The sequence below is a fragment of the Leptodactylus fuscus genome, chromosome 3, assembly GCF_031893055.1.
Source record: "Leptodactylus fuscus isolate aLepFus1 chromosome 3, aLepFus1.hap2, whole genome shotgun sequence".
In the NCBI taxonomy this organism is placed as follows: Eukaryota; Metazoa; Chordata; class Amphibia; order Anura; family Leptodactylidae; genus Leptodactylus; species Leptodactylus fuscus.
In genome coordinates, this window is record NC_134267.1 from 4,646,753 (window position 1) to 4,672,714 (window position 25,962).

A 25,962-nucleotide genomic window follows, 5' to 3' on the forward strand; every position below is an offset into this window, starting at 1 on the left:
GTGCAGGTTTCAAGCAGTGTTTGATGGAGTTTTTGTTGATTCAAGCACCGAAGTGAATACAAAAGAGATGAGAAATCTCAGCTTTCATTTATGTGTTTTCTCCCTTTTGTATCCATTCCTGTATCCAATTCTATAAAAAACTGTGTGAATACAGCCTTACAAATGTATAGTAGAGAGATTTGAATGGAATTGAACCAAATAACCTTCCATATGCTTATAGCCATAATGTGACCATGTGAGCTAAAGCGATGTCTACCACTACCAATGTAGAGTGACTGTTATAAAACTGACTGTACAAGCTACAGTCCTATGAAAAAGTTTGTGCCCCCCTATTAATCTTAATCATTAGTTGTAAATATTTTGGTGTTTGCCATCTCAGTCTGATCTATCTAATAACTGATGGACACAGTAATATTTCAGGATTGAAATGAGGTTTATTGTACTAACAGAAAATGTGCAATATGCATTCAACCAAAATTTGACCGGTGCAAAAGTCTGGGCACCCCAACAGAGACGTGCCAGTAATATTTAGTAGCTCCTCCTTTTTCCTCTAGTCGCTTCCTGGAGCTGTTAATCAGATCCTGGATCCTGGATGAAGGTATTTTGGACCATTCCTCTTTACAAAACAATTCAAGTTCAGTTCAGTTTGATGGTGGCCGAGCATGGACAGCCCGCTCTCAAATGATCTGAAAACAAAGATTGTTCAACATAGTTGTTCAGGGGAAGGAGACAAAAAGTTGTCTCAGAGATTTAACCTGTCAGTTTCCACTGTGAGGAACATAATAAGGAGATGGAAGACCACAGGGACAGTTCTTGTTAAGCCCAGAAGTGGCAGGCCAAGAAAAATATCAGAAAGGCAGAGAAGAAGAATGGTGAGAACAGTCAAGGACAATCCACAGACACCTCCAAAGAGCTGCAGCATCATCTTGCTGTAGATGGTGTCACTGTGCATCGGTCAACAATACAGCGCACTTTGCACAAGGAGAAGCTGTATGGGAGAGTGATGAGAAAGAAGCCGTTTCTGCAAGCATGCCACAAACAGAGTCACTGCCTGAGCGATGCAAAAGCACATTTGGACAAGCCAGCTTCAATGTGGAAGAAGGTCCTGTGGACTGATGAAACAAAGATTGAGTTGTTTGGTCATACAAAAAGGCGTTATGCATGGCGTCCAAAAAAAACAGCATTGCAAGAACACTTGCTACCCACTGTGAGATTTGATGGAGGTTCCATCATGCTTTGGGGCTGTGTGGCCAATGCCGGCATCGGGAATCTTGGTAAAGTTGAGGGTCGCATGGATTCCACTCAGTATCACCAGATTCTTGAGAATAATGTTCAAGAATCAGTGACGAAGTTGAAGTTACGCCGGGGATGGAGATTTCAGCAAGACAATGATCCAAAACACCGCTCCAAATCAACTCAGGCATTCATGCAGAGGAACAATGAGAATGTTCTGGAATGGCCATCCCAGTCCCCAGACCTGAATATCATTGAACATCTGTGGGATGATTGGAAGCGGGCTGTCCATGCTCGGCCACCATCTAACTGAACTGAACTGAACGTGAATTGTTTTGTAAAGAGGAATGGTCCAAAATCCCTTCATCCAGGATCCAGGAACTGATTAACAGCTCCAGGAAGCGACTAGAGACAAAAGGAGGATCTACTAAATATTACTGGCACTTTTCTGTTGAGGTGCCCAGACTTCTGCACCGGTCAGATTTTGGTTTAATGCATAGTGTACATTTTCTGTTAGTACAATAAACCTCATTTCACTCCTGAAATATTACTGTGTCCATCAGTTATTAAATAGATCAGACTGACATGGCAAACACCAAAATATTTACAACTAACAATGATTAAGATTAATAGGGGGGGTACAAACTTTTTCATAGGACTGTATATAAATCATGCATGTTAGTACATCAGGTTTTCAGGACTTACGTAAGCATACATAGCACTGAGCCATGACACATGGACAGCATTGTGGTTTAGTGGTTGGCACTTTCTGCCAACCTGGGGAAATCTAATGGTACTGATGTGTTCACCATTATCTTACATTTTGTTGAAGACTTCAATTTCCCATAAATTCAATTCAATACAATATCGTGATATCCTAGAAAAATCCTTGACAGGCTGCAATAGAATCGCTGAGAGGCAATGCGCAGACAACACTTGAACAAATAGCATATTGCTAAAGATAGGTTTGCTTTGCAAATTTTGGCAAAATTGGTCTGCCTTTTTTTCAGTCCAGTTTTGAAGATCTATTATTATACTCTCTTCACACCACAGAATATGAAAAGTGAAGGCCCAGAAAAGGTGAAGAAACATAAACACTGATACTCACATCCCTCAGCTCTCCTAGATGCTCTCGAGGTTCTCATTAGTGGTCTTTGGCTTCTTCCACCCTTGTGGTTCCAGGGGGACCACTGAGGCCTGTGATTGGATCTCAAGAATCACAAGTGGCACATCCATGTCATGGTCCTTTAACACATGTCTTAACATCAGCACTCCTCATGTGACTACAGAGGCCCAATCCCAGGTCTATGATGTCAGCCAGGAGGCCGAAGAGGCCAGAAGATGAGAGGAGAGGACCTTGAGTAAGACCAGTAGAGGTGCCAGCAAGAGAACATCAGTGTTTATTATGTTTCTTCACCTCCCCGGGCCTCAGCTAATTATCCTTGAAATTTTCGGAAAATTTGTAGGGAATTTGACTTGTTCTAAATCAATTTGTTCATCCATACGTATGAGTTTATGGGAAAATATTCTACAATAAGGTTGCAATAACTTCATTGGGACGGGGTGAGCTGCAGCCTTTCAGGGTTTTTTCTAGCCTATTGCGATTTTTGCATTAATTTCGTATCATGAGAAATTGAAATCCTTATCCCAACCAGTTACCGGTGGACACATCTGTATGTATTTTGGTGGGAAATTACATTGTTCCTGTCCTATTTTCTGAAATTTCTTGTTTCATCCCGAAAGGAGCAGCCTTAATTCTTAAAAAATGAAAATCTGCAAATTCTCTAAAATAGCAGCAAAAAACTGGTCATCACTAGAGATGAGCGAACACTAAAATGTCCGAGGTTCGAAATCCGATTCGAACAGCCGCACACTGTTCGACTGTTCGAACGGATTTCGAACCCCATTATAGTCTATGGGGGGAAATGCTCGTTTCAGGGGTACGCAAAATTCGATGAAATGATACTTACCAAGTCCACGAGTGACAGTCAGGCTGGATTCCCCTTGAAGTCTTCTCCTGATGCAGCGCCCCCACGACGTCTTCCGGCTGGAATTCACTCTGCCTAGACATCGGGGCCTAGGCAGAGACGACTTCTAAAGGTAAGAGAAGAACCAGCGTTGATTGGCAGAATGTATAGCATTCTGCCAATCAACACTGGTTCTGCATCGAACATTAAACTTCAAACAGCTAGTAGTGTTCGATCGAGTACGAGTATTTCGAATACCGTAGTATTCAACCTGATCCCTGACACTTCCTTGTAGTATTCAATCGAACACCTACTCGATCGAACACTACTCGCTCATCTATAGTCGTCACCTCTTCAGTCCTCCTCCGATTCAATCAGCGGTGATGCCAATACCTAAGAGTACCTCGGACACTTCTCCGCAGTGTTTTCTGTCTCCTACAGAACCTAAACTGAGGAGATGAGAGAATAATTTTACAGTAACGAATCTTATTTGTCTTTTATAAAAAAAAGAGCTGATTCGGCACCAAAAATGTAAATTGTGGTTTTCCTTCGGCCACCTTTATAAATGAATAAGATTTGTAACTAACACCAGAAAGGTCATTAGTCTAGGAGAAAGAAAGAATGCCTCCAAGACTTCCATTTCATGGCCTGACATAAGCATTCAGACTGTCAGATCTGGCCTTTAATGAAAGACTTGACCTACTAGAAAACAGGCAGTTCAATCAGTACATTGCAGAGGAACAATTGATGGACGGGAGGGTTCGGGTTCCTTGGCATTTTCTCATTCGTTGCTTTTAAAGTTTCAATCTCGCACATTTTTACGGATGTTACTTAGAAGGAATATCTAAATAAATTTTGCTTTAATTTTCAAATAGATTAAAGTTGGCAAAACAGATAATGTGGGGAATTCATCAATCTCTCTAAGGCAATTTTCTTGTGTAGAGGGTTGATATTGAGGCGCATGTTTGTCACAGGGCCCTTGGTTGCCTCAAGACAAGATCCGTGCCTAGGCCGCCTACAAAAGTTATTAAAATTCATGCCAGTTTCCATTAGTTATAACGAAAATCCCACCAGGCGTAGATTTCCATTTGTTTACGAAGAGGCCACAACCCCAATACTACAGCTCCAAGTGGGAGGTGAGGAAAACAAGACCTTGCCGCACCTCTCCTGGGCGTCCAGAAGACCCCATCGTCCTCTTCAGCCATCTTCTAGATTGTGTCTGACGTTACACTCTCCTTGGTCACCTCTCAGGCCTGTGTTTGGGCCGCAGTGGTCAAAAGGGGCGTCATTGGTGTTCTCCATGGTAAGCCCCAATAATAGGGTGCATGACGTCAGACGGAAACTTGAAGAGGCTTGAAGAGGAAGGCGCTGGATGCTGTAAAGATTTCAAGGAGAGGTGAGGCCGGGTCTTTGTTATTTTTCCTCACTTCTCCATTTATTATACTGTGGGGCTGAAGAGACTGCAGACTGTAGTAATGTCACTTCCAATTCTGTCCGTATAGTCTCCCGGCACTGTCATCGGCACGTCATATACGGAATGTGTTCTCCTGCACACAGGTCAAAGTGAAGCTGCGAGTATATCTGATATATGTGGTATCTCAAAATGTATATTGGCTACAGGCATGGTCTTGGTCTTATTTTAAAGCCAAGATTCAATAAAACAAGACCAAGATTGTGGCTCTAGACCCTGCAGCTACGGAGTTGGAACAGCTTGAAGAAACAGATATCTCTGCAGTTTCAGTGAACATATCCTGCTGGGAGTAAAGTGTAATGTAATTTGCTCAAACCCCAACCCGGGTCTGCTCAGAACGTGTGTGTATGTGTTTGTGTATGTGTGTGTGTATATATGTGTGTGTATGTCTATGTGCATGTGTGTGTGTGTATGTGTATGTCTATGTGCATGTGTGTGTGTATATGTGTGTGTATGTCTATGTGCATGTGTGTGTGTATGTCTATGCTCATGTGTGTGTATATGTGTGTATGTCTATGTGCATGTGTGTGTATATGTGTGTATGTCTATGTGCATGCGTGTGTATATATGTGTGTGTATGTCTATGTGCATGTGTGTGTGTATATGTGTGTATGTCTATGCTCATGTGTGTGTATATATGTATGTGTATGTCTATGTGCATGTGTGTGTGTATATGTGTGTGTATGTTTGTGTATGTGTGTGTGTATATATGTATGTGTATGTCTATGTGCATGTGTGTGTGTATATGTGTGTATGTTTGTGTATGTGTGTGTATCTATGGGCTTAAGAAAGAACATAACCACGTTATTACTTATTGTAAGTTTGCACATTTAGGGTCAGTAAGTTCCCATATACTCTTAGTAAACAATGTTGCATGCCTTGTATCCTTCCATCCTAATATTATTTTAAGTGGATCAATGATTCAGACATTTTCAGGGCATAAATGGTACAAATCTGACTAAGTGCACACTCATTACATGTGGAATTAGTCAAGAGCCTGATTTTGAGCACATTTATAGAATAATGGACTTTATGTTTCTATTCCATCTGCATTACAAGTACTTCAAGAAAATTTAAATCTACGGAATTGTCTATGGAGTGATGTAGAGTATTTACAGGCGCGGAATAGCACAAGCAGCTTCCAGCCTAAGAGCTGTGGTGTAGTGCAGGGGTCACCGGAAATGCACTTCATACATCTTATAGAGATTCTTAAAGTTGGAATCAAACAAAAATGTCTTAACAGCAATATCCATTAAAAATGAATTTCAGCAAACATTTGTGGGATCCTGTGGTCTTATAATACAGACTTTTTTGAAGTAAACAAAAGTCCTGCACACTTTGCTTTTCTTGCTATCCACAAGGTGAATCCAGACTTACGAATGCGTCACCCTATTGACGGAGTCATAGGAACTGCTAAGGTTAGCGTAAAGAATTGGAACAAGTCTATATCTTATGTGACTAGTCACAGTCTAGGGTCTATTATTATTGTATGGGGTGTAAATATATGCAGCTATCCACATATTGTAAAGCCCACCCGCCCACATCGCTTGAAAAGCCCACCCGCTTTTGATGTGATCTAAAATTAGCAGATCACCGTGTGCAGGGCTCTGCTGTGTGCAGGTAATAGACTCCATAACGTAGCACCAATGCTGTTATCCTCTTATATTTGCCTGTGAAAGCCATTCCTCTGTATATGTATGGGGCCATAGACTTTTAGGATAGACAGTTACTTGTCCCTTCAGCAAAAAAATCCCTCAGGGTTTCTTAAATATTTGTTCCTATGCTTAGGGAATGAGTTGCTGGAACGTTTTGAGCGATTTGAAAACGCAGCATCCTATTTGGCCAATAGTAATAAAACTGTTCAATATTCTGCTTTTCAGTTGCAACATAGAAACAATGTATCAGAATGTAATATGGGTTGGCTCTGATGCATGATGGACACCATAGCAATCCACTAATCCAGACAGATCCCATTGACTATAACATGCTCCATTAGGTTTCCATTATGACTTCTGTTATTTTGCTGGATGGAGAAGTGCAACATGCGGCCGAATGTCTGTGATGTTTGATGGATTCTCTTGCAGAGGCTTTCTAAGGAACCTTATGTGCAGATGCCAATATTCCCTAAGCAAATTATTTCCCATTCTGTATCAGAGTATACAACGAAGGAACGTCCTTTATAGTGATAGTCTCCTTCTGTGGGTCAAAGGGGTATTTGGGGCCTTTAAAAGTTGGTAAGAAGCAGTAGATGAATGTCAGCTGAACCTTTTAATTTCAGTGGGATCGGCCCACTATCTAATAAGTATAATATTGTAGTGTGCCAACTCTCCCCTGCCATACTGTAGGATCTCAGGTGAAAGAAGGAATGGGCATGCTGAATTCTAACACTAAGGTTGAGCGATCGGGAAAGATCGGATCCCAATGAGCGAATTTCACGATCGCAATCAGCTGGAAAATGATCGAAAATCGTGTTTTAAAGATGATCCTGAAATCTCAAGACTGGCTCAACCCTAGTGTACATACATTACATTACTAGGGTTGAGTGATTGGGATCGGGAAAGATTGGATCCCGATCGGTGATCGAGCAAATTTCACGATCGGGATCGGCTGGAAAATGATCGAAAATCGTGTTTTAAAGATGATCCTGAAATCTCAAGATTGGCTCAACCCTATCTAACACCCCTTCCTTTTGTTTTCAAGAAGGATAATTTGAGACACCAGACAAGGAATGTCTTATATTAAGGTGGTGTCATCCTGAATATTTATTACATGTTCAGCAGGATTGTGGAGTCAGAAGCCAAACCAGCCTCCAAACTGCCCGATGTAGACTCCGACTCCTTAGTAAATAAATGTCTGATAGCCAAAGTCAATCAGAGACAGTAAAGATCCTTTAATTCTTTAAATTGAATTCCTATGAAAGTGAATATATTACAAACTATATATTGAATAAATTATATAATATTAATAATTGCATAATGTAATTAATAATAATTAATCATTTTATCTTAAAACCTGGTTAGCGTCAGTGACTTTTTTTCTACTCGGACTCAATCCAATCTTGATCCATCTCCAAGCAATTTTGTAAAAAAAAATCTTTATTAAGAATAATTGAAATAAATAAATAAAAAATCCAACAACTAAAGACATAAAAGGCTTTTGTTCCACCGGATCACTGGAGGAGCCGGCACTGAGGTTCCCAGAGTTAGGACACTTATCCTGAGCAATCAGGATTAGGAAAGATCGGATCCCGATCGTCGATCAAGCAAATTTCACGATCACGATCGGGATTGGCTGGAAAATGAACAGAAATCAGATTTTGAAATCAATCCTGAGATCTGAAGATAGGCTCAACCCTAGTCAAAAGCCAAAAAGCAGAAATCAGTAAATACAAAGCAAGAGCAAGGACAAACGCTTAGCACAGTCAGAGACACAATTGCCAGCAAACATGTGTGAGCTGATGACCTGTTTATAGGAAGTCCAGAGCCCGCCCCAGGCTTCATTGGGAGACAGGCTGTCAATCACAAATCACACAAAAGTAACCCTAACCGTGCCAACACAGAATGACCAGGGTCCAGGAGCAGGTCATCATGTGTGGACACTCCCCCTGCACTGAACAATATGGTCAGAGGATGGCACAAAAGTTAGAATGGGTGCGGTCCTAACAAGGGGTCTGTACATTTCTAGGAATACAATTTCAATTTTTTTTTTAAATCCCTTTAAAAGTGGATATGTAACAAAGCTTTGAATTTATTACATTAATTATACAGTATTCATTTTTAGAAAGTCCTTTTGAAGCCAGAGTTAGAATCAGCTTGCTTCTACTGACTTTAACTCTGAATCTGTACCCAGAAGAAGCCTTGACTCTAACTTTACAGCTCTACTTTATGGGATTAGGGGAACCTGTCAGATCGATTGGGTTTACTGTCCCAAATTGTCTTGTTGTAAAGCCATTAAAAAAAAAAAAAAAAAAGAAGATAAAAGGACAAATCTTTAATTTTCACCCAGAGAAGAGTCTGATGAGTCCATCAAACTCATCTCTGGCATCATTGAAGAACTGTGGTGGAGTGGGGAGTACAGCTGTAGCAGGAGTACAAAGGTTTACTATAAGGACCTGTTAGTGGTTTAGGGTCCTAAATCACCCTGACCAGTTCCCTTTAAATGCAATTACACCCCCTATTATTCCTGCTCACAGAGACACCGTAGGATACACAGAGTTCTGCTCTATAATATAGAATTCTAGGGACTCTGTGTAAGGTCCTATATGTGGTCCACTATATAGGGTCAGTAGATCCATATGATTGGATCCTATATCCATTTACCCATAATAGTAACTGTTGCAGCTTTATGACTTCTATATAAGTCACCGCTCAGTTCTGTTCATATACGGGAAGCCATTACTGTCTCCTGAAATGTTAGAAAAGGAGAATTAACATAAAAAAGAACCTTGAAGACGAGACTGCAGGTAGATTATTATAGTATATTTATACCCCGTGGCAGAAATCCGTGGATTATTTACATTTCTGTTTGTGCCTGTAAAACATATTTTCTGACAAATGTATCAGGCGTCGACTTCGCTTAATCACAGCTGTTGTCACATTACAAAGTTTTCTTTAAAATTGACAATAACATTTAATGTTTTGTGATTTTCTCGCTGCATCTGATTACATGGAACATGAGCTATTGGATGCATCATAAATCTCAGTTAAACAGACTAAATGAACAATCATGATCTTTCCCAATGCCAGAGCATGAATCCAGCTCACACTATTAACAGTCCTCATTTTTCAAAATCTAATATGTCTGTGAAATTCTCAGCAAGAAATAACTATTTCAAAAACATTTAAAGCTGCCTCGACATTATAATCAGAAACTACTCAGCTAATAGTGCAAAGATCTATCTATCCATGTAATAATCTATCTATCTATCTATCTATCTATCTCCTATCTATCTATCTATCTATCTATCTATCTATCTATCTCCTATCTATCTATCTATCTATCTATCTATCTATCTCCTATCTATCTATCTATCTATCTATCTATCTATCTATCTATCTCCTATCTATCTATCTATCTATCTATCTATCTATCTATCTCCTATCTATCTATCTATCTATCCATCTCATATCTATCTATCTATCTATCTATCTATCTATCTATCTATCTCCTATCTATCTATCTATCTATCTATCTATCTATCTCCTATCTATCTATCTCCTATCTATCTATCTATCTATCTATCTCCTATCTATCTATCTATCTATCTATCTATCTATCTATCTATCCATCTCATATCTATCTATCTATCTATCTATCTATCTATCTATCTCCTATCTATCTATCTATCTATCTATCTATCTATCTATCTATCTATCTATCTATCATCTCCTATCTATCTATCTATCTATCTATCTATCTATCTATCTATCATCTCCTATCTATCTATCTATCTATCTATCTATCTCCTATCTATCTATCTATCTATCTATCTATCTATCTCCTATCTATCTATCTATCTATCTATCTATCTATCTATCTATCTCCTATCTATCTATCTCCTATCTATCTATCTATCTATCTATCTATCTATCTATCTATCTCCTATCTATCTCCTATCTATCTATCTATCTATCTATCTATCTATCTATCTATCCATCTCATATCTATCTATCTATCTATCTATCTATCTATCTATCTATCTATCTCCTATCTATCTATCTATCTATCTATCTATCTATCTCCTATCTATCTATCTCCTATCTATCTATCTATCTATCTATCTATCTATCTATCTCCTATCTATCTATCTATCTATCTATCTATCTATCTATCTATCCATCTCATATCTATCTATCTATCTATCTATCTATCTATCTCCTATCTATCTATCTATCTATCTATCTATCTATCTATCTATCTATCTATCTATCATCTCCTATCTATCTATCTATCTATCTATCTATCTATCTATCTATCTATCTATCTATCATCTCCTATCTATCTATCTATCTATCTATCTATCTATCTATCTATCTCTTATCTATCTATCTATCTTCTATCTATCTATCTATCTATCTATCTATCTATCATCTCCTATCTATCTATCTATCTATCTATCTATCTATCTCCTATCTATCTATCTATCTATCTTCTATCTATCTATCTATCTATCTATCTATCTATCTATCTATCTATCATCTCCTATCTATCTATCTCCTATCTATCTATCTATCTATCTATCTATCTATCTATCTCCTATCTATCTATCTATCTATCTATCTCCTATCTATCTATCTATCTATCTATCTATCTCCTATCTATCTATCTATCTATCTATCTATCTATCTATCTTCTATCTATCTATCTATCTATCTATCTATCTATCTATCTTCTATCTATCTATCTATCTATCTATCTCCTATCTATCTATCTATCTATCTATCTATCTATCTATCTATCATCTCCTATCTATCTATCTATCTATCTATCTATCTATCTATCCATCTATCTCCTATCTATCTATCTATCTATCTATCTATCTATCTATCTATCTCCTATCTATCTATCTATCTATCTCCTATCTATCTATCTATCTATCTATCTATCTATCTATCTATCTCCTATCTATCTATCTATCTATCTATCTATCTATCTATCTACTATCTCCTCCTTTTTTTGGATGCCTCCGTTGTCGTAGTCCCTGTCCAACCTCCCCTGCACAGTTATTGGTGCAAAAAAAAGCGCCAGAGAAGGTGGGAGGGGAATCAAATTTTTAGTGAGTTTGCCTCGTGGTATTTGATTGTAATCGAATAACTCGAATGGCCTGATATTTGATCGAATATCAATTCAATCAAACACCGTTCGCTCATCTCTACTGATAACCCAATTGTACAGCTCAGACGTCTCTCTGCTTTGACTCCTCCCCTTTCCATAGACATCTATTGTATAGGTAAGATCAGTGGCTGAAGGAGACAAATAAGTGAACAGGCCAGGTTCTTTAACAAATTATACTGTTAGTTCCCTTCACCAGTACTATGAATTTATAAAGCAATACTTACACTCTAAAATAGAAAATATGACAAATGACTGAATTAATTTCATACCCTGGAGAGAGCCCATTGCTTCATCTTCAATCATTTTAAATTTGTCATACACTTAATGCGCCTCTTCCCTCTATTCTCAACACTTCTAATAATAGTCCACAGACGTGAATTTTAGTTTATTGAATATATTTGGACATTGTCACTATCTTACTAATATGGAACAATGAGCCTTACAATCACTTACGATCATGGCATCCCCTTTAAAGGGATCCTATCATTAGAATCCCTTTTTTTCTAACACCTAGGAATAGCCTTAAGAAAGTCTATTCTTCTCCTACCTTTAGATGTCTTCTCCGCTCCGCCGTTCGGTAGATATTCAGTTTTCCGTCTTTATACAAATGAGTTATCTCACAGCACTGGGGGCGGCCCCAGCACTCAAACAGCACTGAGTGATGCCTCCATCTTCTTCAGGAACCGGTCTCTACGCATCGTCTTCTGCCCTGGCTTTCAATCTTCTATGCATGCGCAATCGGCTCTGCCTGCTGGCAGAGCCGTCTGCACCTGCACGTGACCATTTTTTTGTAGCCACTTACGTGAGCTCTTGTAGTAAGCGGCCACAAAAAAATGGCCGCTCGCAGGTGCAGTCGGCTCTGCCTGAGGTCATAGCCGATTGTGCATGCGTAGAAGATTGAAAGCCTGGCCGGAAGACGACACGTAGAGGCTGGGTCCTGAAGAAGATGGAGGTGGCGCTGTAGAGTTCTCTTGCAGCATTGGGGACGCCCCCAGTGCTGCTTGAGTGCTGGGGCCCACCCCCAGTGCTGTGAGAGAACTCATTTGCATAAAGACGGAAAACGGAATAGCTACCGAACGGCAGCTCAGAGAAGACATCTAAAGGTAGGAGAAGAATAGCCTTTCTTAAGGCTATTCCTAGGTGTTAGTTAGAAAAAAAGGGATTCTAATGATAGGATCCCTTTCCTGCTTTCAGGACCCAATATGCTAATTAGGCTCTCTATTGTCATGTGGGCGGTACCAGATTGTCTTCTCCAGTTTGGTTCTGCATTATAATAGCCCTCATTTTTGTTAGTCTTAAAGGGATTGTCCAGGATACACTAAAAATTAACCCCTAAACTAAACCCCCTCCCCCCACCTAGCTTCTAATTTACTTCATTAAAAAAAAGAAAAATTGTATAATCACCAATATCCCTTGAGTGGTCATGTCACTGCTCTAGGGACACTTTCTGATAATCTATTGACATACCGTTTCATTGTTTCTGAAATGGAATGTCACCATCACTCTTCCTCTTCCATTATCCCCTGCAATACTTACCAAGCCTTCCTGTGTCCAGGATAGCTCCTCCCCCTCTTCCTGTCTTCTGGTAGTGGGCGGGATAGGTTTGCTAGAGAGACAGGGGAGGGGCTAGTAATGGATTGCTATTCTAAAGAGAGACAGGGAAGGGGAGTGTAGGAGTGAGAGAGGAGGGGTGCTGAGTGAGAGGGAGTTAGTGCAGCAGCTTACACAGGAAGCTGCACAGCAGGAAGATAACACCACATAAACAAACACAGAGGGTGCAGCAGCAACAAGAGACACCCAGAAATCACTTTGAACCCTGCTAAAGGTATATGGGTTTATTTATTAACCCATTACTAGCAGTAACAGACCTTTATAAAAATTCTGCCCGAAAAACCCCTTTAAGAATGTTCTGAGGAATGTTCCTCATGGTCCTGAGACACATATTCTTATAAGAATCCTGCAATGAACAACTGAGTTACTGTCCAGCTCTGTTTCTCCATCTTCTGCCACAGAATAGCAAAGGGGTCTTACTGAAAATGATGTCTTCCCGGACAGGGCACAGCAGGGAGGTTTCTGTAGGCGACACAAATATTACAGTCACATGACTGTGGGCGGGGGAAGAGCGGGGACATGGCTGAGCTTCCACCACTTGCACAGGAAAGCTTTCTTTATATTTTGTTTTATTTGTAACAGAGTAGAACTAAGGAGAAGATTAATGGAGGAAGGGCTGGGAGATTTTATTATATTTCTGTGCATTTTGGGGGAGCGTTAATATTCCTTTAAATAAAAACAAAATAATATGACCAGAAACCATTGACCTAGTGGAATGAGAAATACATGAAAGACATTAGACGTACATGCCAATGTGACATCCAGGAATAAGGAAGACGAGGAGAAGAACTTGGGGAAGCCAATTTACTGTAGCAGATGTCGCAACTAAACTCTGAATTGCAGTCTGGTTACAATGTTGTGGCTTTAATGCACAATATACAGTCTGTCAATTTACTGAAGAAGTTTTCCTAACTAAACCTAGCAGTCCGGTGACATTAACGGTGGTGTTGGGTATAACTCTTAGCTTTGCACAGAAATTGTCACTTTGTCACTAAATTGTCACTTCACTTGGACACAGATTGAATTTGGCAAGTGATGGAGCAGCTCTGATAGTAATGGCTGCGATCCCTCCCTGTCTGACGCTGACTCCTATATCTCTCCCTAAAGCCTAGAATCGGTCTATTCCCTTCTCCTTACACTTAATTATCACATATTATTGTCTATCAGTATCTGTTTTTCTCCTGGGATTATTTTCAGTCTGTTTGCACGCTGAGCTCTAATCCTCTCCCTTCCCACTATCTACACAAAATAGGATTGTTCTGGTTGTCTCCATATGGTATGTCGTCACTATCGGAGTCTCACACCCACTGTCCATCCATTGCCTACAATGCATTATGGAAATGCCAGTCTGGTCCTCATGGTCATGACATTCTTCTCTCTTTGTTTCTCTGCTTTTACTTGGCCATTTTGGGATACTTGTCTGAAATGAATCAGGAAACTTTTTGTGAATTGCTGTGTATTAAAGGGAATTTACACTACCGTTACTAATGTCCGTTGCTGTCTTCCATCGTAGGATGACAGCAATGGACATTAGCTGTCACATAGGACAGTCACGGACTGAGATTGTGTCCATTACCATTAATACTAATATAAACAACATGGCGGAAGCTAGCATGACTTTATCTTTCCTTACAAAAGTAAACAAATATGACTGAACATAGGGCGGCGTCCATCATGTTGCTTACAGTAGTGTCCATGGGAATGCACACAGAATCAGTCTGTGATAGCTAATGTCCATTGCTGTCATCCTATAATGGAAGACAACAACGGACATTAGTAACAGTAGCGTGAACTCCTCCTAAGACTTTTGTTAGCATGTCTTGATATTTTTGGAATTGATTTCATGAGACATTTCATTCCATAACCAAACTGTAACTGTAGGTGACAGATGTCAATGTAAAATTCACCTGAATGTCAAGACCCAAGTGTTCTCACCAGAACATTGCCTAGAGTATGACACTGTCTATTTACCATTGGCATTGCAATGTCATCTCTGTCCCAGGAAAGTGAGCGCACACATGGAGATTCACATGGTGAAAATAAAAAGTATTTCACCAGACCTGAGCTCTTTTCACCGTTCCTTTGCTCTTTGGTCCAGTTCTGATGCTCATATTAACCTTGTAGATTCCATTGGCAGTGAGTTGGGGTAATCTTGGGAGCTTTGAGTGGTCTGTGGCTACACAGCCAATACTTTGTTATTGGACTTTTGATCCCCACATATCTACAAGTTTTGGGGATTTTTTCTCCTGTTCACCAAATGTCCTTCTTGGGAACGGTTTGGTACTGAACTAATCTCCAGTCTGGTTAACAACTCACCAACCACTCATTAACTCATACAGCTAGGCCACCCAAAAAGAAGGCCCTGACAGTTTATTGCCATCCCAGTCTTCACGATTACTGTATACACCGTAATCAATGAGCACTGAGTATACAGCTATGGAAGCTGCCATCCTGGTGGTGATGTGATCTACGAGATGATGTGAACTGCAGGAGCTGACGAGCCCTAGAGGACCCCGGTAACTTAATATTGTTACATTTCCACCCCAAAGATCTAATACAACCTTATAGGGGCAGAGTAAGTGAATAAAGAAATAAATATATATAAAATAATTGTCACCACCATGTCCACGTCACAGGTTCTAGCCCCGCACCTTCTGACACAACACTATATCGCCTATTTGACCTACATGAAAATTCCCATAACATGGAAAACTAAAAAAAGAAAAAATGTAGTTTTCATAAACTTTCTGTACCAAAAAACAGAAAATGTGTCCAGTTAGGAATCAGAGAAATTTCGATCAAATGGATTCTATTGAAACATCTAATCTAAAAATATATACCGTATTTTTCGGACTATAAGACGCACTTTTTTTCCCCAAAATTTTTGGGGAAAAGAAGGGTGCGTCTTATAGTCCGAATGTGGCACCTGGCACCCGCCGTAATAGAGAGACGGATACCGGCAAGGGATAGACGCCGGGGCCTGAGACATCACTGCGCTCCTCTGCCCTGCATGAAGCCAGCAGCAGCGGCAGGGGCGATGCTATTCCACTCCTCCGTCCCCCCCGCCGCTGGCTTCATGCAGGGCAGAGGAGCGCAGCGATGTCTCAGGCCCCGGCACCTGTGCTGGTGTCTATCCCTCGCCGGCATCCGCCTCTCTAGTACAGCGGATGCCGGGTCTGTATCGGTGGCCCCTTCTCCCCCGGGGCCGGTCCCCACTGGCCCCATACCTGTAAAGTTGCAGGCCGGCTCCTGCACGGCGATATCTCAGGAGCCGACCTGTTCGGGTGACAGCCGGGAGCCTAATGAGGCTCCCAGGCCTGTCACTGCTATACAGTATATTAGTATTGCGGCTGGGTCTATGACCAGCCGTAATACTAATAGACAGAATGTCCCATAGACGGCAATACAGTTGTATTGCCGTCTATGGGACTTGCAATCAAGTGACCGCAGGCTCAAGCCCCCGGGGGGAATAAAATAGTAAAAAAAAAAAAAAAAAAACCCCTTTAAAAATATATAATAAAAATATGAAATAAATAAAAGTTCTAAATCACCTCCTGTCCCTAGAATATATATATATATATATATATATATATATATATATATATATATATATATATAAGTAGAAAATCATATGTCATAAACCACCGGGTTTTTTTCAATACAAGGTGATCTAAGCAATAGATATTCCCCAAAATGGTATAACTAAAAAGTACATATGGCCCCGCAAAAAAAAACACTCTATGCGTCCCCCGTACAGCTGCAGGGTCACCTGTCAATGTGGCCTTGCAGCTGTTGCAAAACTACAACTCCCATATATTAAACATTTTACCATTTTTTGCTTCAAAACTTTTTTCCCTATTTTCCTCCTCTAAAACCTGCGTCTTATAGTCCGAAAAATACGGTATATAAAAAATAAACCTTTGCCGGTGGCTCAGTGTCACAGATTCCGCAGAATAGTTACAGAGTATACATAGGACTATATAGTCGGAGTGGTCATTAGCCTTGAACGTCCTCTCCTAAGTTTTCTCGTTTGCGTATTGAATAAAAGGAGCTAAATATTCTCTATAGAAGCTGAAAGTTTTGCGCAGCTATTTATCAATATCATTATCAGTAGTCATTGTGGTGAATATTAGAAATGCAGTATATTAGTCACTGTGAGAGCTGAGCGAGCGCGAGCTATACATCACTCTGCTACCTTCTAATAGATTTTTAAGTAGAATGGCATGATTTATACTTTTTTCATTATTTTCAAAATTTGACAGTCGAGCTCATCTGTTATAGCTTCCAATCTTAAATAGACTTTATGTTGTCTTTCCCACAATTTAGACTTTCCATTTTCCTAAAACAATATTCTTTTTTTTTTAATATTAAAAGGCTAAATATTTTTTTTTATTCGAGATAACTGATGAAACGATAACATAAAAATATTGTCCAAGGAGTGTTGGAGTGAAATGGTTCTCAAATAAATTTACTAAAAATTTGCTTTCTATTTGTTGTTTGTTTAGTAGCTTTATGTTTTATACTATTATTAGGATTTTGGACGGGATAGAAGCTATCGAGCGTTCTGAGATTATTATTTAATATTGTTATATTATGTAAAAAAGGGATAAGTGACAGAACTCAAAAGCCAGAGGATAACCGGGAATGTTGTTAGGATAAGATCAGGGGTGGGAATCAGTAAAGGATAACAAGAAACAGGTAAATAGACCAAAGGGCAAGGCAGGAGTGAGGTCAGGAACAAGGCCAAGGTCAGGACCAGTGCAAGAACAGAACCAGAAAGGAATGAACCTTGTTTATTTCCACCAGTCACCTTGGTAACCCAACATAGGTCATCTGAACCAAGGCCATTAATAAAGACCTGGAACTTGAGCGAGAAGTGATAAGTACTTATACCTTAGAACTGGATGCTGTGTGTAGTTCCAGCATTCAATTCCAATAACTTTTAATAAATCTGTTACACTCATGTGCCAGAATACGGAGCCTCTAAGTTGAAATCCAATTGGCACTGGCTAAATGAGGTCCAGAGTCTAAAGAATCCCATTGTTTTAGCCTTAAACCCCAAAAGGAGGAAGATCCCAAGGTAGCCATGCCTTAAATGGTTGCAATAGCACTTAAGAACAGAGGTCTTGTCAGGAATGGAGTCCAAGATCTTCACTAGTAAGACAAGCAAAACTGGGCCAAGCCATGGGATAACCAGGAATGTAGTCTGGATTAGGTTAGGAGTGAGAATCAGAAAAGGACAGGAACCAGGCAAACAAACCAAAGGACAAGGAAGGTGGACAGTCAGGAACGAGGCTAAGGTCAGGAATTATAGTGAAAGAGTCAGAAAACTATGTATCTTAATGACTTCATCCAGGCTCAACAGTCAATTTAACAGTCCAATGGTCTGCACTGTGGCCTCCAATGGAAACCTGGAATTAAAGAGATAAGTGGTGATGAACAATACTTTCATGGTGGACAGATTTTTTTAATATACTGAGTTAAAAATCCCTTACAAAGTTGCATGCCTAAATGATAACATTCTGACTGACTACAACTACCACCAGAGGGAGCTCATGAGCTTACTGTATACCATTTGTTCTATTCAATATATAAATGCTCTATTTTATTGCAATTACAGCAGAATGCTATTAGTCTGCACTGTGGCCTCCAATGGAAACCTGGAATTAAAGAGATAAGTGCTGATGAACAATACTTTCATGGCAGACAGAAGATTTTTTTTATAGTCTTATAAATAGGTAAGGGAAAAAGGAAAAAATACTCAGCCCGCGATGGGAAATAAGATCATATTCAGATTTCCACTCCCGGTTTTGATCAGGAAATCCAGCACGGATCCCTTGTTGCCACGGCCAGAAACAAGTATATACTGAGTTATATAATCCCTTACAAAGTTACATGCGTAAATGATAACATTCTGACTGATTATAGCTACCACCAGAGGGAGCTCATGAGCGTACTGTATACCATTTGTTCTATTCAATATATAAATGCTCTATTTTATTGCAATTACAGCAGAATGCTATTAGTCTGCACTGTGGCCTCCAATGGAAACCTGGAATTAAAGAGATAAGTGCTGATGAACAATACTTTCATGGCAGACAGAAGATTTTTTTTATAGTCTTATAAATAGGTAAGGGAAAAAGGAAAAAATACTCAGCCCGCGATGGGAAATAAGATCATATTCAGATTTCCACTCCCGGTTTTGATCAGGAAATCCAGCACGGATCCCTTGTTGCCACGGCCAGAAACAAGTATATACTGAGTTATATAATCCCTTACAAAGTTACATGCGTAAATGATAACATTCTGACTGATTATAGCTACCACTAGAGGGAGCTCATGAGCGTACTGTATACCATTTGTTCTATTCTATATATAAATGCTCTATTTTTATTGCAATTACAACAGAAATCTACAATTTGCTTTGATAAATATCCCCTCTAAAGAAATAATGGGTACGCAGGGTTTTCATTTCCTCTTCGCCAATGTTGTAATTTACATTATTACATGTTACTGTTTTCCATATAATCCTTTATTCTCAAGCCAGCAGAAACTCTATGAACAGGGCAATTACCCAAGAAGATAGCAGAAGCAGCATAAAAAGCTCTGTTAAACAAAATGTCAGAACAAAACAAAATCTATTTCTCTCCATTTCCCAATTCAGCTTTCTATTGCCTGAGGTTGTGGAGTTCAGGACTGTGCACAGATAGCGCCATACAGAAATTTATGATTTAGTTAATAAGAAAACAGGATACTGTAATGACGACTCTGAACGCCGTCTGATGTTGTAAATGGAGACGTGATATCTGCTATCTCAATACTAGGAAGTATAAAAGCCATTCCTTTCTTACCCAATTCGTTCTTGAGCCTTTGGCAAACCTTCTTGTTATTTACACATTGAGAATATCGAAGTCCTTTATGTCTGCAGCCGCAGACCGGACACCAGTACAATTGGATGAAAAACCCATTAAGATAAAATACTATGAGATGTAGAATGAGTAAGAGGCTATTACAACTGAAGAGATTACAGTGATGGCAAACTAAAAAAAGAGAGATACTCGTAATACACAGTATGAGCTGAGAATGTATATAGTGACTATAATACACACTGAGATACACTGGTGAGATTGTATATAGTGACTATAATACACACTGAGATACACTGGTGAGATTGTATATAGTGACTATAATACACACTGAGATACACTGGCCAGATTGTATATAGTGACTATAATACACACTAAGATACACCGGTGAGATTGTATATAATGACTATAATACACACTGAGATACACTGGTGAGATTGTATATAATGACTATAATACACACTGAGATACACTGGTGAGATTGTATATAGTGACTATAATACACACTGAGATACACTGGCCAGATTGTATATAGTGACTATAATACACACTAAGATACACCGGCCAGATTGTATATAGTGACTATAATACACACTGAGATACACCGGTGAGATTGTATATAATGACTATAATACACACTGAGATACACTGGTGAGATTGTATATAGTGACTATAATACACACTGAGATACACTGGTGAGATTGTATATAATGACTATAATACACACTGAGATACACTGGTGAGATTGTATATAGTGACTATAATACACACTGAGATACACTGGTGAGATTGTATATAATGACTATAATACACACTGAGATACACTGGTGAGATTGTATATAGTGACTATAATACACACTGAGATACACTGGTGAGATTGTATATAGTGACTATAATACACACTGAGATACACTGGTGAGATTGTATATAGTGACTATAATACACACTGAGATACACTGGCCAGATTGTATATAGTGACTATAATACACACTAAGATACACCGGTGAGATTGTATATAATGACTATAATACACACTGAGATACACTGGTGAGATTGTATATAATGACTATAATACACACTGAGATACACTGGTGAGATTGTATATAGTGACTATAATACACACTGAGATACACTGGCCAGATTGTATATAGTGACTATAATACACACTAAGATACACCGGCCAGATTGTATATAGTGACTATAATACACACTGAGATACACCGGTGAGATTGTATATAATGACTATAATACACACTGAGATACACTGGTGAGATTGTATATAGTGACTATAATACACACTGAGATACACTGGTGAGATTGTATATAATGACTATAATACACACTGAGATACACTGGTGAGATTGTATATAGTGACTATAATACACACTGAGATACACTGGTGAGATTGTATATAATGACTATAATACACACTGAGATACACTGGTGAGATTGTATATAGTGACTATAATACACACTGAGATACACTGGTGAGATTGTATATAGTGACTATAATACACACTGAGATACACTGGTGAGATTGTATATAGTGACTATAATACACACTGAGATACACTGGCCAGATTGTATATAGTGACTATAATACACACTGAGATACACTGGTGAGATTGTATATAATGACTATAATACACACTGAGATACACTGGTGAGATTGTATATAGTGACTATAATACACACTGAGATACACTGGTGAGATTGTATATAATGACTATAATACACACTGAGATACACTGGTGAGATTGTATATAGTGACTATAATACACACTGAGATACACTGGTGAGATTGTATATAGTGACTATAATACACACTGAGATACACTGGTGAGATTGTATATAGTGACTATAATACACACTGAGATACACTGGCCAGATTGTATATAGTGACTATAATACACACTAAGATACACCGGCCAGATTGTATATAGTGACTATAATACACACTGAGATACATTGGCCAGATTGTATATAGTGACTATAATACACACTGAGATACATTGGCCAGATTGTATATAGTGACTATAATACACACTAAGATACACCGGCCAGATTGTATATAGTGACTATAATACACACTGAGATACACTGGTGAGATTGTATATAGTGATATAATACACACTGAGATACACTGGTGAGATTGTATATAGTGACTATAATACACACTGAGATACACCGGCCAGATTGTATATAGTGACTATAATACACACTGAGATACATTGGCCAGATTGTATATAGTGACTATAATACACACTAAGATACACCGGCCAGATTGTATATAGTGACTATAATACACACTGAGATACACTGGTGAGATTGTATATAGTGACTATAATACACACTAAGATACACCGGCCAGATTGTATATAGTGACTATAATACACACTGAGATACACCGGCCAGATTGTATATAGTGATATAATACACACTGAGATACACTGGCCAGATTGTACATACTCACTGTAACATTGCAATGGCTGTTTGCTGAATTTTGTAACTGTATCACATGAAGAAGATTCCATTGATAACAACATTGGAGAATTGCTTAGCAGGTATACAACATTACCACCAATAGATATACACCAGTGCCAACAATAGTTATATACCAGTGCCAACAATAGTTATACACCAGTACCACCAATAGTTATATACCAGTGCCAACAATAGTTATATACCAGTACCACCAATAGTTATACACCAGTTCCACCAATAGTCATACACCAGTACCACCAATAGTTATATACCAGTACCACCAATAGTTATATACCAATACCACCAATAGTTATACACCAGTACCACCAATAGTTATATACCAGTACCACCAATAGTTATACACCAGTACCACCAATAGTTATACACCAGTACCACCAATAGTTATACACCAGTACCACCAATAGTTATACAACAGTACCACCATTAGTTATACACCAGTACCACCAATAGTTATATCCCAGTACCACCAATAGTTATACACCAGTTCCACCAATAGTTATACACCAGTACCACCAATAGTTATACACCAGTACCACCAATAGTTATATACCAGTACCACCACTAGTTATACATCAGTACCACCAATAGTTATACACCAGTACCACCATTAGTTATACATCAGTACCACCAATAGTTATACACCAGTACCACCAATAGTTATATAACAGTACCACCAATAGTTATACACCAGTACCACCAATAGTTATACACCAGTGCCACCAATAGTTATACACCAGTACCACCACTAGTTATACATCAGTACCACCAATAGTTATACACCAGTACCACCAATAGTTATACACCAGTAACACCAATAGTTATACACCAGTAACACCACTAGTTATACATCAGTACCACCAATAGTTATACACCAGTACCACCAATAGTTATACACCAGTACCACCAATAGTTATACACCAGTACCACCAATAGTTATACACCAGTACCACCAATAGTTATACACCAGTACCACCACTAATTATACATCAGTACCACCAACATTTATACACCAGTACCACCACTAGTTATACATCAGTACCACCAATAGTTATACATCAGTACCACCAATAATTATACACCAGTACCACCAATAGTTATACACCAGTTCCACCAATAGTTATACACCAGTACCACCAATAGTTATATACCAGTACCACCACTAGTTATACATCAGTACCACCAATAGTTATACACCAGTACCACCATTAGTTATACATCAGTACCACCAATAGTTATACACCAGTACCACCAATAGTTATATACCAGTACCACCAATAGTTATACACCAGTACCACCAATAGTTATACACCAGTACCACCAATAGTTATACACCAGTGCCAACAACAGTTATGCACCAGTACCACCAATAGTTATACACCAGTACCACCACTAGTTATACATCAGTACCACCAATAGTTATACACCAGTACCACCAATAGTTATATACCAGTACCACCAATAGTTATATACCAGTACCACCAATAGTTATACACCAGTACCACCAATAGTTATATACCAGTACCACCAATAGTTATACACCAGTACCACCAATAGTTATACACCAGTACCACCAATAGTTATACACCAGTACCACCAATAGTTATACACCAGTACCACCAATAGTTATACACCAGTACCACCAATAGTTATACAACAGTACCACCATTAGTTATACACCAGTACCACCAATAGTTATACACCAGTACCACCAATATACACCAGTGCCACCAATAGTTATACACCAGTACCACCAATAGTCATACACCAGTACCACCAATATACACCAGTACTACCAATAGTTATACACCAGTACCACCAATATACACCAGTGCCACCAATAGTTATACACCAGTACCACCAATAGTTATACACCAGTACCACCAATAGTTATATACCAGTACCACCAATAGTTATACACCAGTACCACCAATAGTTATACACCAGTACCACCAATAGTTATACACCAGTGCCAACAACAGTTATGCACCAGTACCACCAATAGTTATACACCAGTACCACCACTAGTTATACATCAGTACCACCAATAGTTATACACCAGTACCACCAATATACACCAGTACCACCAACAGTTATACACCAGTACCACCAATAGTTAAACACCAGTGCCAACAATAGTTATATACCAGTACCACCAATAGTTATACACCAGTACCACCAATAGTTATACACCAGTGCCAACAATAGTTATATACCAGTACCATCAATAGTTATACACCAGTGCCACCAATAGTTATATACCAGTACCACCAATAGTTATACATCAGTACCACCAATAGTTATACATCAGTACCACCAATAGTTATACATCAGTACCACCAATAGTTATATACCAGTACCACCAATAGTTATACACCAGTACCACCAATAGTTATACACCAGTACCACCAATAGTTATATACCAGTACCACCAATAGTTATACACCAGTAATACCAATAGTTATACATCAGTACCACCAATAGTTATATACCAGTACCACCAACAGTTATACATCAGTACCACCAATAGTTATATACCAGTACCACCAATAGTTATACACCAGTGCCACCAATAGTTATATACCAGTACCCCCACTAGTTATACATCAGTACCACCAATAGTTATACACCAGTACCACCATTAGTTATACATCAGTACCACCAATAGTTATACACCAGTACCACCAACAGTTATATAACAGTACCACCAATAGTTATACACCAGTACCACCAATAGTTATACACCAGTACCACCAATAGTTATACACCAGTACCACCAATAGTTATACATCAGTACCACCAATAGTTATACACCAGTACCACCAATATACACCAGTGCCACCAATAGTTATACACCAGTACCACCAATAGTTATACACCAGTACCACCAATAGTTATATACCAGTACCACCAATAGTTATATACCAGTACCACCAATAGTTATACACCAGTACCACCAATAGTTATATACCAGTACCACCAATAGTTATACACCAGTACCACCAATAGTCATACACCAGTACTACCAATAGTTATACACCAGTACCACCAATATACACCAGTGCCACCAATAGTTATACACCAGTACCACCAATAGTTATACACCAGTACCACCAATAGTTATATACCAGTACCACCAATAGTTATACACCAGTACCACCAATAGTTATATACCAGTACCACCAATAGTTATACACCAGTGCCAGCAACAGTTATGCACCAGTACCACCAATAGTTATACACCAGTACCACCACTAGTTATACATCAGTACCACCAATAGTTATACACCAGTACCACCAATATACACCAGTACCACCAACAGTTATACACCAGTACCACCAATAGTTAAACACCAGTGCCAACAATAGTTATATACCAGTACCACCAATAGTTATACACCAGTACCACCAATAGTTATACACCAGTGCCAACAATAGTTATATACCAGTACCACCAATAGTTATACACCAGTGCCAC